This window comes from Desmodus rotundus, chromosome 1, assembly GCF_022682495.2.
Source record: "Desmodus rotundus isolate HL8 chromosome 1, HLdesRot8A.1, whole genome shotgun sequence".
Taxonomy (NCBI): domain Eukaryota; kingdom Metazoa; phylum Chordata; class Mammalia; order Chiroptera; family Phyllostomidae; genus Desmodus; species Desmodus rotundus.
In genome coordinates this window covers 9,643,403-9,657,377 of record NC_071387.1, presented here as the reverse complement: position 1 = coordinate 9,657,377, position 13,975 = coordinate 9,643,403, and the positions used below count along the sequence as shown (strand labels likewise).

Here is a 13,975-nt window from a genome sequence, read left to right as displayed (position 1 = left end):
TGTATGATTTTAAAATTAAATCAAATAACGATTCACTAAAAATAAATGGGAAGAAAAAATTGAGAACTTGCAAGGGCAAATCTCAGAAGCTACATTGTAATTTCTTCTGTTTGTAATTATGTCCATTAGAAACTTCCAAAGGTTATTTCCTATTTTAGCTTTTCCCCTATGGAATACAGATCATAACTGTCAGGAGAGAGTGGCTAGTACTGCGGATACTATCCGGACCAACAAACTCAACTCCCCTTTCAGAGGTGCCCAACCTTGTGACATCTCTAAATACACTGCGACACATAATCACAAAAAATCTCACAATGTTTTAAGTAAATTTACAATTCTGTGTTGGGTTGCATTCACAGCCATCCTGGGCTGCGTGCGGCCCATGAGCCACAGGTTGGACACCCTTGGCACTGTCCTGTTAAGACCGTACCTACACTAAGTCCCCAGATTTAATGAAGAGAACACCCAACTTTTGGAACCAAACAGACATGGATTCAAACCCCAGGTGCACAATTTACCAGTTAACTGATTTTAGACTTACTGAACTAGGCTTAGTTTTATTATATGAAACAGAGAAGCCATTCTGAAAGGCTAGTGTGAAGATTAGAGATAATTTGCATAATGCATGCCTGTTTTTAGTACTCTTAGTCATTATGTACCTGACACTTTCTTTTGAAATGTTGCCAATGTTTATATGTAATACATCTACCACTAAATAATAATGAGGATTCTCTCTGCATCTCCCTGGGAATCAGAGACAGGGGGCGAATCACTAGGGGTGACCTATAATACAAACCTGCTATCATTGACCTTGTCATAAAGATTCTTATTTTAATTGCTTAAAAAAATTTTCAAACTGTTTAATGGGCCAGGGGTTTTAGTTGCTCAACATTGTGACTATACTAAAAATGCCACTAAATTGTTCAGTTTAAAGTGGTTAATCTAAAAAAATCAAATTTCAGATGGAACGAGGGCCGTTGCAGGTATGGCTCAGTTGGTTGGAGCGTCTCCCACAGACTGAAAGGTCATGGGCTTAATTCCCAGACAGGGCACATATCCAGGTTGCGGGTTCGATGCTGGGTCAGGGTGCGTGCAAGAAGGCCACCAATCAAGGTTTCTCTCTCTCTCTTCCCTTCCTTCCCTTCCCCCACCCCACTCGCTCTCTCTAAAAGCAATGGAGAGATACTCTCAGGTGAAGATAAAAAAATAAAAGAAGGAACGAGGAAAAAATATCCTAATTGTTCCTACTGAACATCATTTGATGCCAGCAATGTGACCGTTAAACTAAGTTTATTCACAGCTTTCTGGTCCACATTTCTAAAAAAACAGCCTGACATGGTGGAAAGTGTCCAAGCCTGGAGGTCAAGATGCCCATTTCACATCCCAATTCTGCAACTAGTTAGGTGTGTTATTTTGGATAAATCCCTCAGCTACTCTGCGTATTCCTTAAGTTCTACAGCTGCCAGAGACCAAAGTAGGGCCAAAAGACTCTGACAGGTTTCTCACAAGTTTAAGATGTTATACTTTATATTCTTTGCAAACCAATTTACATGGCAATAAAACTGCGTGGATTTAAAAAAATTTTTTTAACTACAATATATGCTAAATCTGATAAACTAAACATCACCATACCTCCAGCAAGCTGAAAATAAAAGTTAACCTAAACTGGAAAATGTTCTTGTTTCAGGGTAACTGCTCCCACTGACTATTTACTATAAGAGGCAAACAAAAAACAGACCCTATTAATGTCAGTGCAAAAGTCATTCACCAACTTTATGAGCTAAGCACAAAGAAAAAGACTATATTCAGAGATAACTAATGTGGTAAATTCAAGGTCACCATTCTAAACCAAGCTGGTGAGAACTATAAAATTTTAACTAATAAACTGAATGTCTTTTTATTCAACTATTAAAAATGCATTAAATGTAGAAATACATATAATGCATCATTAGATAGCCTATAAAAATTATATACATTAATCAACATTATTTTGCAAATAATTCTTTTGTACTATAACTAACCTTCAGGTTAAAAACTCTCCTGCTACAAGGCTCTAAACAGGATATATAAATCTAAAATAACCTTAATCTGTTCTTGAATTTGTCTGGAATAGAAGTTAAATCTTCTGACATCTTCTGGCATTTTGTTCAGTGCAAGTTGTTAAAGAAATGTTTTGGCAACAAACACCTTAACTACCATTAATTAGGGTAGAAGGTCTGTCTTCCTTCAATGTGCCTCTAAGTCCTAAGGGGCAAAAGAAAGTATGGCATGATTAAAGTGACCTCAACAGTGATGAAGGTGACTAGATGGGACTCTGATCTATTGGTTTCAAGAAATAAGACAGACAGTGCTTAGATATCCATAGCCAATGGGAAGCTCAAAGGATAACATTTAAGTTGTATCAAGCTGCTGAGAACACATGAAGGGCTTTACAACGCAGAGCAATTTATCTAACAAACTTAGTAAAACAAGTGGAACCACTTACAAATCAAAAGAAAAGTTTGGATGCTTTATCAGAAGTTTCCCAAATCAACTGTCTAGATTCAGACCTCGGTAATAGATTCAGCAATTAAGTCTCACTACTTCTTCTGGGAGTCAGTTGTTTCAAAATGAAGGCATAAAGCCACAGATGCTCAACCTTTCCAAAAAATTCCTGATTTTCTCTTCATTAAAACAAGCATCGCCTGATGTCACCACTACACTTGTAAACTCAGATCAAAACTAAACTAAACTTGCCCTGACTGGTATAGCTCAGTTGGTATAGCATTGTCCCACAAAGCGAAAGGTCATTGGTTCAATTCTTAAGTCAGGGCACATGCCTAGGTTGCAGGCCAGTCCCCAGTCAGGGCATGTACAAGAGGCAACCAATTGATGTTTCTCTCCTTCTCTTTTCTCCCTCCCTTCCCCTCTCTCTGAAAATAAATAAAATCTATTTAAAAATTAAACCAAACTTGCTTCTCAATCCCACTTCTCTTGGGTTGACTAGGCTTGAAACCTTGTAGATTTGTTGCTCACAATCAGTTACCAAGTTTCATTAGTTCCAAGGTGAACTAATGGGTATCCTTTCTATACCCATTTCCACTACCTTTACCACTTTTTTTTCTCAAACTATTCAACATTATCTTAATCAGTGTATTCATTTCAGCCTCTTTTCACACAAATTTGTCAAATTCATACAGATAGGCCTAATAATGTCATCCCTACACTTATGCTCAAAAACCTTTCACAGAAGCCTCACTGTTGACGGACCAAAGTTTGAATTCCTCATTCTGGCATTCAAGGCCTCCCATCAGTGGTTCTAACATTCCTCTCCCAACTTACACTCTACCAAGCCCTTTCATATTCCCTATCTTTAACTAAGTGAACCAGTTGGCTCTTTCTCACAGCAATCTTGAGCATTCTTACTTTGCTAGTGCATTTCTATTCCTTCCATATGGAATTCTCTTCCCCATTTTCTCATCATCTAATCCTACTTATTCTCTCTGGCTCAGCACAGATATCACAAACCACATTCTCTCTGAAGTCTCTTCCTTAGTATCCTTACCTGGAAATAATTTCTTGCTCTTCTGATTTCCTAGACCATTTTATCTCGTAAGTACTTGCATATATAATTTATAAATATATAAATATATTTATATTACACATATGTATATAAGTCCTTACATCTACTTAAAAATATGTAAATATCTACATGTATATATGTATGTGATATATTACTTACATGTATATGTAAGAGATTTTAAATACATACATACACACACACACACACACAGGACCCCCCAAAAAACTGGAATTATCTTCTGGAGGGCAGACCCCTAGTAGCAGAGGCTTCCCCCACTAGGTAGTGCTCTAGGAACTCATTTCCATCAGGGTGCCAGCTGGCATTATTGTGACAGGATGCATTTGGTTTCAGTGAATTTTTCTGAAGACTCTTTCTACATGTTTGCCCATTCCATGACGAGTGATTTATGAGTGCACCTGCCCACACTGAGCTGAGTGTTCAGCAGGTTTTGACCAAAAATGGCATGACCCCTGTGCCCCACCAGCTCTATTCACCAGGTCTCACCCAAGCAACTTTTGTTTCCCCGGATGAAAAAATAGTCCTCACAGGGAAACATTTTGCCACTGTGGAAAAGGTGAAACAAAAAAAAAGCAGAAGCACTAAAAGGCATCAAAATCAATGAGTTCAAAAAATGTTGTGAGCAGAGGGAAAAAACATCTAGATAGGGGTATTGCATCAAATGGAGAGTACTTTGAAAGTACCTGAAGTTTAAACATGTAAGAATAAATACACAATTTATTAATAAATAAATTCCTTTTTTGGGGGGAGGTATATGTATATGTGTGTGTGTGTGTGTGTATCTCCATCCATCACCTCCCCTGACAGGCTGTAAGCTCTTAAAGGCCAGGGTCTATGTATAGTTTATCTGTACCCTTCAATGCAACATAGATTATGCACAGTACATAAGGGCTCAAACTCATGATGAAAAATTATTAACAATAAAACCTATCAACAGTCTTAAGAAAAGATAGTCATGAAGAGAAACAGGAATTACTATATCATAGACTTCAAGGTACACAGTATTCCCTATCAAAACACTACAGCTATTGGATCCTTTACAAAGTAACAGCCTACAACTAATAAAAGAACAATCCATTCAACAAATATGCAAGTGCCTACTTAGTGTCAGGCACAGAATACAAAACTAACATTAATCCTTGCCTCTAGTGAAGGGAAAGAGGCAATAAACAAAATAAAACAGCAAAATATATTATAAGCTAAATGGTTTAAATGGTATGGAGAAAAAGAGGGTAGAAAAGGGAGCCCAGGGAGGGCCAACAAAGGAGGAGCTGTCATTTCAATAAGATGGTAAGGGAAAGCCTCCCTGGAAAGAGGAGATATGCACAAAGCTCTAAAAGAGATGGAGCCACAAAAATCTGAGAAACAGCATCCTTAGGCAGGGCAAACAGCAAATGCAAAAGACTTGAGACAGGAATATGCCTGACATGTTAAGAAATGGCAAGAAGGCCACTGTGGCCAGCATGGAGTAAGCAAAAAATTAAGAAGAATGAGGTCAAAGAGGAAAAAAAGAAGAGATCCAAGCACTTAAGGACTTTGACAGACTTGGCCTTTACTCTAAGCAAGATGAAGTATCACTATAGAGTTCTGACTAGGAGACAAAAATCTGACTTACCTTTTTAAAGGATCACTCCTGCTATAGTACTGCGAACAGATTATGAGGGGGCAAGAGCAAAAAAGGTTACTTTAATAATTCAGAAGAGCTGGTGGAGACTTAAATCACTAAAGGTGATAAAAAGTGGTCAGAATCTGGTCACGTTTTGAAGACTGAACTGGCAAGACTTCCTGATGGGTCAGAAGTGGTGTGTGAAGGAGAGTCCAGCAGGATTCCAAGTTTTGGATGAGCACCTGGAAAGGTGGAGGAAGATGCTATTGACTAAGATGTGGAAGACTACAAGACAGGCAGAGGGAAGATGGGGCAGGGTAAGGATCAGGAGTTTGGTTTGGGGAGAAGTTTGGTTTGAGATGCCAGTAAAATATATAATTTGAATACACAGTAGGATATATGAGCCTGGAGTTTCAGAGATAAAAATTGGGGAGTCATCAGCACACACATGGTATTGAAAGCTATGGGATGACATGGGATCACCAAGAGAATGAGAATGAAGAGCAGAGATCCTATGGGACAGTCCAGTATTAAAAGGTAAGAGTGATGAGGAAGAACCAAAGGAGACTGATAAGTAGACAAGAAGGTAGAAGGAAAAGCAGCAGAGTGTGATGTCCCAGAAACCTCAGCAGAAAAGTATTTCAAGGAAGGAGGCATCCACTGCAACAAATGCTGGTAATAGGTCAAGTACGAATTAAACTTTATGGTTCTGATGAGAGCACTTTTAGTAGAGGGATGGGGTTGAAGTCTCATTAGAATAGGTTCAGAAGAGAACAGGAGAACTGAAGATGAATAGAAGCAACTTTTTCAAGAAGGTGAAAAATTGGATTGTACCTGGAACAGACAGATGGTCAAGAAAGCATTGTTTAAAACAAACAAACAAACAAACAAAAGACTCATGCTGATTGAAATGAGCCAGTAGACAAGAGAATAATGTTGCAGGACAGGGGGGAGAATGGATATGATTTTAACTGTTACATTGTAGAATTTAGAAGTCAACTAGCCTAATGAAGAGAAATTTCACTAGGTTAGTGGGCAATAATTCCAGAGTTCTGCTACTCTTTATGATACTAAAAGGGAGGAGGGCAACCCGTAATTCTTATTCACGTTCCTTAGAAGGCTCAGAAAAGAGGCTGGGTCATTTACTGAGAATCTTCATGTTAGGCATTTTATGTATTATTTCATTTAAGCTCAAAATAAATTCATGAGGTATCATCTTTATGTTACAGATAAGAAACCAGAAGCTCAGAGAGAGCTAGTAATTTGATTAAGACACAAACCTGATGAGTTGTAGAGCTATGTTTGAAATACAGCTCCTTCTGAGTATTAGATAAGAAATTGTTAATTTGGAGGGGTTAAAATAGTTGTTTTTTAGGTTCTTATCTGTTAGAAATACATATTGAAGTATTTATGGATGAAAGTATACGATGTCCAAGATTTGCTGTTAATATTCCAGCAAAAATGACAAAAAGTAATTGTAAGCAAGGAATAGATAAAAGAACAGCAAAATGCTGGTAACTGTTGCAGAGTTGACAGGTATGTGAAAGTTCACTGTACCATTTCTCTTTTAACCACATTTGAAAATGCAATGATAAAAAATAAAAACCCAGGTCCTCATAAGTTAAATTGCTTCAAAGCCTACACTTAATTTCTGCTCAATCCTCCCTTTAAAAAAAAATATTGTGTGCTTCATAGTTTACAATTTTCTTATCTTCTTTAATCCTCCCTGTAACTCTGTCTATTAGGGGTTTTATTCCAATTTTACACATGAGGAAGGAGTGATCTACAACTAGTAAATAGTAGAATCAGACCTCCAAGCCAAGTCTTCTAGTGTCAAAACATTCTTCTACTACCCAATACAGAGACCAACGTTACACAGGGGCATCTCTGGGCATACCTATAAAGAGACTCTTTCCTCAGAATTTTTGGTATTGCATAACCCTAGGGCCGAATTTCCTAGGGAGGACAGGCTTTTTTTCCAGTCAATCTTTGAAATGACTTGTATGTACTCAAGTGCTTGACTAAGAGAGGCAGGTTTCAAATGTGCCCAGCCATCAACCTACCTTGCCAAGTTCAGGGACTAACAGGAACTTGAGCTACAACTTCTGAAGGGGTGTTCTGAAAGCCTGCCTAACTCTGGTCTAGAGTCAACTCTTTGTGCCTCCATTTCTCCAAATGTAGTAATACTCTGTTACTCCCCTACTTTACACAGCTGTCATAGTGACCAAAGTTCAGACATGTGAACCCTGGGCTCTAGGAATAAAGAACACTACTAAACAATAACACTGACCAATTTCAAAAGCCAATCTTGTCTAGTTCCACATTTACCACAAAGCTGGCATATCAGAAAACATGACGGTTAATACTTTTAAAGATACCATATTTTTAAAAGCCTCATCACTAATAAGTTTGAAATTTGTTCTTCCATGCTAACCTTGACATTAAAAGCTTATTTACAGCTTACTCCAAAAACAACTGAAAATATGCATAGTAAGGGCTCCAGATGTTTACACTCCCCAGCTGCTAACCTACATTATCAAAGTTGCAACCCCTTTCTCCCCTACTTCACCAGCTTTCCTGACTAAAGCTGAGTTGTCTAAAGTCACTTAACTAAGAGCTGCCCAGTCAGTATCCAATACTTTAAGTTCAAATGCTCTTTGCCTAAGCTGCACAAAAGCCTACGATTATTTGCAATGTTTAAGGAATTTCAGACTTACTCAGAATTAGAAACATCGTAAGAATGAACTGCCTCCATCTTAACTTTTTAAAAAAGAAACCACTTCTTTATCAGATCACCTTCCCAGCTGTCTTAAAATGCTTTTCATTTAAGCTGACTGAACACAGGCGATCAAAGTTACAGACTTCATTTTCACGTTAAGGGCCTATCTATCTACAGAATGATCTATTCTTCAAAAAAAATATTTTTTGAGCCCTACTAAGAAATCTCAGGTCTGGCACATAACACACCTTTGAGCCTAAAGTCAGTGCATCTTTGCTGGATTAAACTAGCAAAACAGGGTAAAAAGCATATTTTAAAAAATTATTTATGTCAATAGCATTAATATGGTTAAATTTAATTCATAAACAAAATGCTGCTCTGCTCAATAGGATATTGTGAAAAGCCCTGGCACCTGGAAAACTGCAGAGAACAGGAAATTCTGCAGGTGCAGTAAGAAACTACATCTTATCCATGACCCAGAAACACCTCAGAATTCATTACACAACCTGCTGCAGAATTCTCACGTTTCAAATGGAAATGAACCATGAAGTCACACAATGCAAGCCTGTGATTTTATTATTGATGTAATCACCTGTACCCTTTGGAAGTGTGCTAAAGTTAACAAGAGCAGATGTTCTACACAGCGTTAGTTATGTCAGAAGTTAAGAGAATTTGAATATGAAATAACTAAAATTTAGGACTGCTTCGTTCATCAGCAACACATATATGTACTGTCTTTTGTGAAATAGACACCATACTTCTCAAAAATGAAACACTTGATCCTCGGGACAAGAAAAAAACTCAAATCAGGCATGAAAGTGACAAATGAGGTCATCTGGTCACCTCACTATTTAACACAAGACCTAAAAGTTAAAGATTTGCAGAGCTTTCTGGCTCAAACATTTAAATATTTTTATTAAATAAATAAATATTTTTAACACCGTTAATCGGGCCTCATTACTTTACTCCTGTTTTGACTGACACAAATTTAACTTACATCTCTCAATAAACAGTTTTGTAAAATTACACTGTATTATGAAGCCTCTCATAATTACCTGTCAGAAAGTTTTTCCACAGCTAAACACTTTTTCAAAACAATTCAGGTTTCCCATAAGCGGAATGAGAAACAGAAGAGCAGTAAGATGGGTAATGGCATCCACAACATGTTACATAAGAGTAAGCAAATCAGCCAGCACAGAAAACCTACCATCAGGGCTGTGTGTTACCAAGCTCAAGCAAATTAATGTCTAATAAAGCAACTTACTGTTTACGTTTTTGCAATATCTATCGTAACCAGCATCCGGAGGCTCTTTACAACTAATAAACCAAACAACAACATTTTAAAAGCATTTAAAATTCATTCCCCCTTAAATAGAGCATAACTATGGGCTTGGAAATATCAAATAGATGAGTAAATATTTAACAACTAAAACTTAAAAAGGGAAAAAGTATTCAATAAACCTGAAGGAGGCTTAATGTCACTAGAAGGGATAGCTGTTTTTCTGTTCAAGTCATTCAGAATTAATCACTTTTCTGCAAAATACACAGAAAAATATATTGTGTTTATTATTCCTGATTTAAGAATTGAATTCGCTAAGTGATAGAAATACTCTGTCTCTGGAAATTCAGGCTTAGAAACAATCTTGGGCTATCGCTAGAACCCAGAATGTCTGTCACGAGCTTCTGCTCTACACAAGAGTTTAAACAGACAACAGCCAGCTGCAGAAATGAACCCGGAAAGGTGAGCAGACAGTAGAGGAAAGAATGAACAAACTTCAACTCACAGACATCTCTGATATTCACAGAAGCTTCATCTCTATCCAAGTTCCTCAGTACAAATTAACCTATTTAATACCAAAATCTGAACTAATTATTACTTGACCAGGTTTAAAGGAAAAAAAGGGACTAACGAAGTAACACCTATTCTCCATTTTTACACAGTTTGATTCTGCCTGAAAGACTTAAACTTGTTTTATATAAACCATCTCAGTTCTCATGGGAGGTAGACAGAGTCAGGTTTCTGGAGGAGAAATAAGCACGAAGGTATTAAGTATCTTGTCCAGCAAGCATCAGTGAAAATAAAACCAGACCCAATTATTTAGCCTACAAAATCTAAATAACCTTCTTTCCTTGGTTCATAAACTTAGCATGGTATTTTGAAGTGCCTACAACTATGTCCAAACCACAGAACTTCACAGAACAATATGTATGATCAGAACACTATGCCAGAATTGAGTATTCTGAGGAAGAAAGTACTGCTTGCCCCAAATCATTACAATGAACACAATGGACTTAAAAAACACAAGAGAAAAACAAAAGCCACATTGGACAGAATTTTCAAAGATCACTCTATTCATCTCATATTCAACTGTTCAAATTCTCTGCCAGGGAGCCAAAGGGGTCAGACCAGACATGCTCCTTGTAATTATATTCATTACATATGTCAAATCTCAAAGCACTGCTAAGAGTTTCAGATGAGACTGGGCGCATTCAGGGCGGTATGGTCCTGGACTACTGCAAAGTTTCAATCAAAGGCGTATTATACCCTAAAAGCCTTTCCCTCCAAAAATGAAATCTTACAGCAATGCCTTCAGAGCATTATTTTGCTGCCTTCATAATACACTTCAAATTTGCATTTCAAACATTATTTGCTTCCAGTTTATTTTTTATTTATATTTTCAGATTACTTAAAATGTGTTCTGCTCAGCCCTCATTATGTTTAGACAAGATTCCCTCTTACCACTCAAACTTATTTGAACATACTTATGGCTGCATTAAAATACTTCCTAAATTGACAAAAGAAGAAAGCTAATCAGCCCAGAAAGCTTCCAAATGTAGCAAAGCAGACCTTTTATCTGAAATCATACCAGGTACCACATTACACACTACTTGAAGCCCACAAAGCGATAATTAAAGTTACTTCTACAACATGATAAATTTTTTTTTTTGCAAAATCTGACAAGACAATTTTCAACTGTCAAAGGGGAAATCATTTTCCAAGATTCTAGAAAACTCTAGAATCGAAGTCTCAAAAGCAGCTTCCTTAATCCTTCCAAACCTCAAAGAACGTAACACAAGCCACACAACACTGAGACCTGCACTGAAAAGTCTGTGCTCAAACCCCTAAAGGTTATTTCTTATGTGTTTGGCAAGCTGATGGCCCTACGTCCACACAACCCCAGATGAGTCTTTCCTCGATGAAGCTAACACTACACTCCCCAACTCAAATCGAAATACCAGAAAATCCAAAAGCCTCCAACTAAATTTTACTTGAACTATTTGGGGAAAAAAGCTGACATCCCAAGATCAGGTGTTCACATCCTGAAAGTTAAAGAGTCAGGAGAGCTCCGCTCCTGCCACTTCTGGGTGCTGGATGTGTTGATTACCTGTGTCTGCCTCTGGAACGGGACTCAGATATTACATCACTCAATGTCTGAAAACCGTCCCGTTACCCAGAAAGCACCAGGATAGCTGAGACACTGCACCAAGGTACCGGTCCCTTCCTCCCTAATACGCAGCCCTTGAACGTTACTGATGTGACAGGGGCTCTGCTCTGTTGCAGTATCTTCAGAAAACCATCTGCCCTACACCTGCTGTACACCTATTTCTATTCACACTCAACGTCCTCTTCCTGACCCCGTGTGCCTCTTCTGTCTGCTCACTCATCGGGCCAATGTGCTGGTACAATACCCGGCCACACACCTCCTCCAAACTGAGGAATGCACACTCAGCCCTCCCTCATGCCCTTCTCGTTCTGGGTTCTGGAACTGAAACCAGGTTCCATGGTCTCTCCGATCCTAGAAGCATGAACTTTCAGATATGGTACAGGAATCAATGTCCTCCACCTTCCATTAACGTCATTCTGCAATCCACACACTCTCCAGTTTCTCTAAACCTACGATTTAATCCCCTCCCTTTAGATTTTTTCCCAACTTCTGCACCTGGCCCTCCATTATACCTCCAGCAATCTGAAAATGTTGGTCTCTTTAATCTCTCAAGACTCAAAGTTTTTCAATCTCTCCCCGCACCTCAGCACCCTGCTCCTTCCACACTTTTTAAAGCAACCTGTTTTCCTAACTCTCCTCACCTGCACAGTCATGTCTGCCACTCACTCACCTGGGCATCCTACTGCCCCCGCCCAATTCAACAGACAACCTACCCCTTTCCAGCCACAGACGGACCCACACGCATCTCTACGTTGCCCTGCCCTTACCGCGTTACAGACACTATGCATTCCTCTGCATCTTCTGCCCCCAAATACCCTGTTCCTCCTTTCCTTCCCTCCGTTCCTGCCAGCCTGCCTTTCTCTACCAGACAAGACCTGGTATCCCAAACCCGCGCCTCCCTCCCTCCGCAGGCTGCACCCCAGCCCCGTGCACCTTCCCACCCAACCGACACCCTACCGCCCCCCTCTGCAGATCTCCCTTGACACACACCGCCACCCGCTCCCTTCCCTCTCCCCAGCCTCCCTGCACACTTCCTGCTCGAAACACGTCCTTCCACCTGTGCCCACAGCTCACCTGCCGCTGCAAGAACATCAGCCCTACGCGTCTGGCCCTCCACCCGTCCCCTCCCGGACCTTCCTCCACACTTCCAGCGAGGACACCCTCCACGTCAACCCCTTCTCCTGCTCTGTGCCAACGGCCTTCTCACCTTCGGCCCGGACGTCGTCCTCTCTCCACGCCTGCCACCCACTCCGCCGGGGGTCCCCGCTTCTCCCCCAAACTCCTCAAACTCCGGCCCCGCCCGCCTCCCCCGCGCACCTCTACCAGCCGGGCACCTGCCCCGTCCCCTCTGCCGGCCCCAGCTCCCCCCACCCCGCGCTCCGGTCCCCGCTGCGCACCTCCGCGCGGGTCTGCCCAAGCCGCCGGGCCTACCCGCGCACACGCCTCCTCCCCAACGCCTCCAGCCCCCGCACCACCGCCGGGGAGACCCCTCGAGGCCGCCGTCCCCACCCGCCCGGCCCTGCCCCCTACGCGGACCCCCTCGGGGACACCTCCCCGCGCCTCTGCCCCGCGTCTCCTCCGAACCTGCCCCCGCCCCCCGCCCTTCACACGGAGCGCGGACCGGGGCGCTCACTGCTTCCACTCCCCCCGCGGACCCCCGCCCTGCCCTTCCCGCCGCGCCCGCCCGGCCCTGCCCGAGCCCCCGCGCGCCCCCAGCGCCCGCGCGCTGCGCCCCAGCCGCCCCAACGCCCTCCACCCGCGCGCACACGCCCTGGCCCCCGATGCCCCGGCCCGGCCCGCAGGCCCGCGCGCTCTCCCGCAAACCCGGCCGCACCCCCGGGCCCGCACCCCCGGCCTCGCCCCCAGCCCGCGTCCCCAACGCCCTCCAGCACCTGCCCTCGCTGCCCCCTCGTCCAGACCCCCGGCGCCGCGCCCCCGCACGGTCCACACCGCCCCTCGCAGGGGGCCGGGCCGTCCCCGCGGAGGTGAGGGAGGCTGCCCGCTGCCCTTGTGCGAAGCGCCGGGCACCGCGGCGGCGGCCACAATGCCGGAGCCACGGGGCCGGGACTGCTCCCCACCCCACCCCACCTCCGCCGCTGCTAAGGACGCACAACAAACAATGCGGGGCCCGGGCCGGCTCCGCCAACCGCCCTAACCGCCGCCTTAACCGCCGCCCGGGACGGCCCGCCGCGCAGGCGCCCGCCCCGCCGCTGCAGCCTACCCGCGCCGCTGCGCTCTGCCCGCGCCCGGTCCCCGCTCCCGCTCCGCCGCCGCCGCCACCTCGTCAGCCCGTGTCTCCAGCTCCTCAACCCAGCGGCGGCGGCTGCGGCGGCTGCTGCCCTGGTGGCGCTCGCGGCTCCGGTCTCCTCTTCGGTGGCGGCGGCGGCGGGCACGTGACGCCGCCGAGCGCGCCCATTGGCCAGGCCGGGGGGCGGGCCAGGCGGCTGCTGGGGAACGGAAAGCCCGCCCCTTGCTCCCCGCGCGCCCCCTCCACGCGCACTCTGCCGCACCTGAGAGCACCGGCCAGCGCCCGCCGCCACGGTGCCGCGCCGCTGCCTGCGCCAACTGCGCACCTGGGGACGCGCAGGGAGCACACGCCGACGGCCGCTGCATGCACCTGCGAG

At 43.3% G+C, this 13,975-nt stretch overlaps 1 protein-coding gene across 8 annotated transcripts in view; it reads right to left on the bottom strand.

Annotated features, from left to right (window-relative positions):
• The window catches only part of STRBP (spermatid perinuclear RNA binding protein), a 122,402-nt gene extending 108,670 nt beyond the window's left edge, over positions 1-13,732 (bottom strand). For 7 of the 8 annotated variants that reach the window (XM_053920884.1, XM_053920886.1, XM_053920861.1 and 4 more), the window contains exon 1: positions 13,573-13,732. The gene's annotated coding sequence lies outside the window, so the exon portion shown is untranslated. The remainder of the gene's footprint in view (positions 1-13,572) is intronic. The other variant, XM_053920879.2, reaches the window with a different exon arrangement.
• Positions 13,733-13,975: the final 243 nt, after the last annotated feature.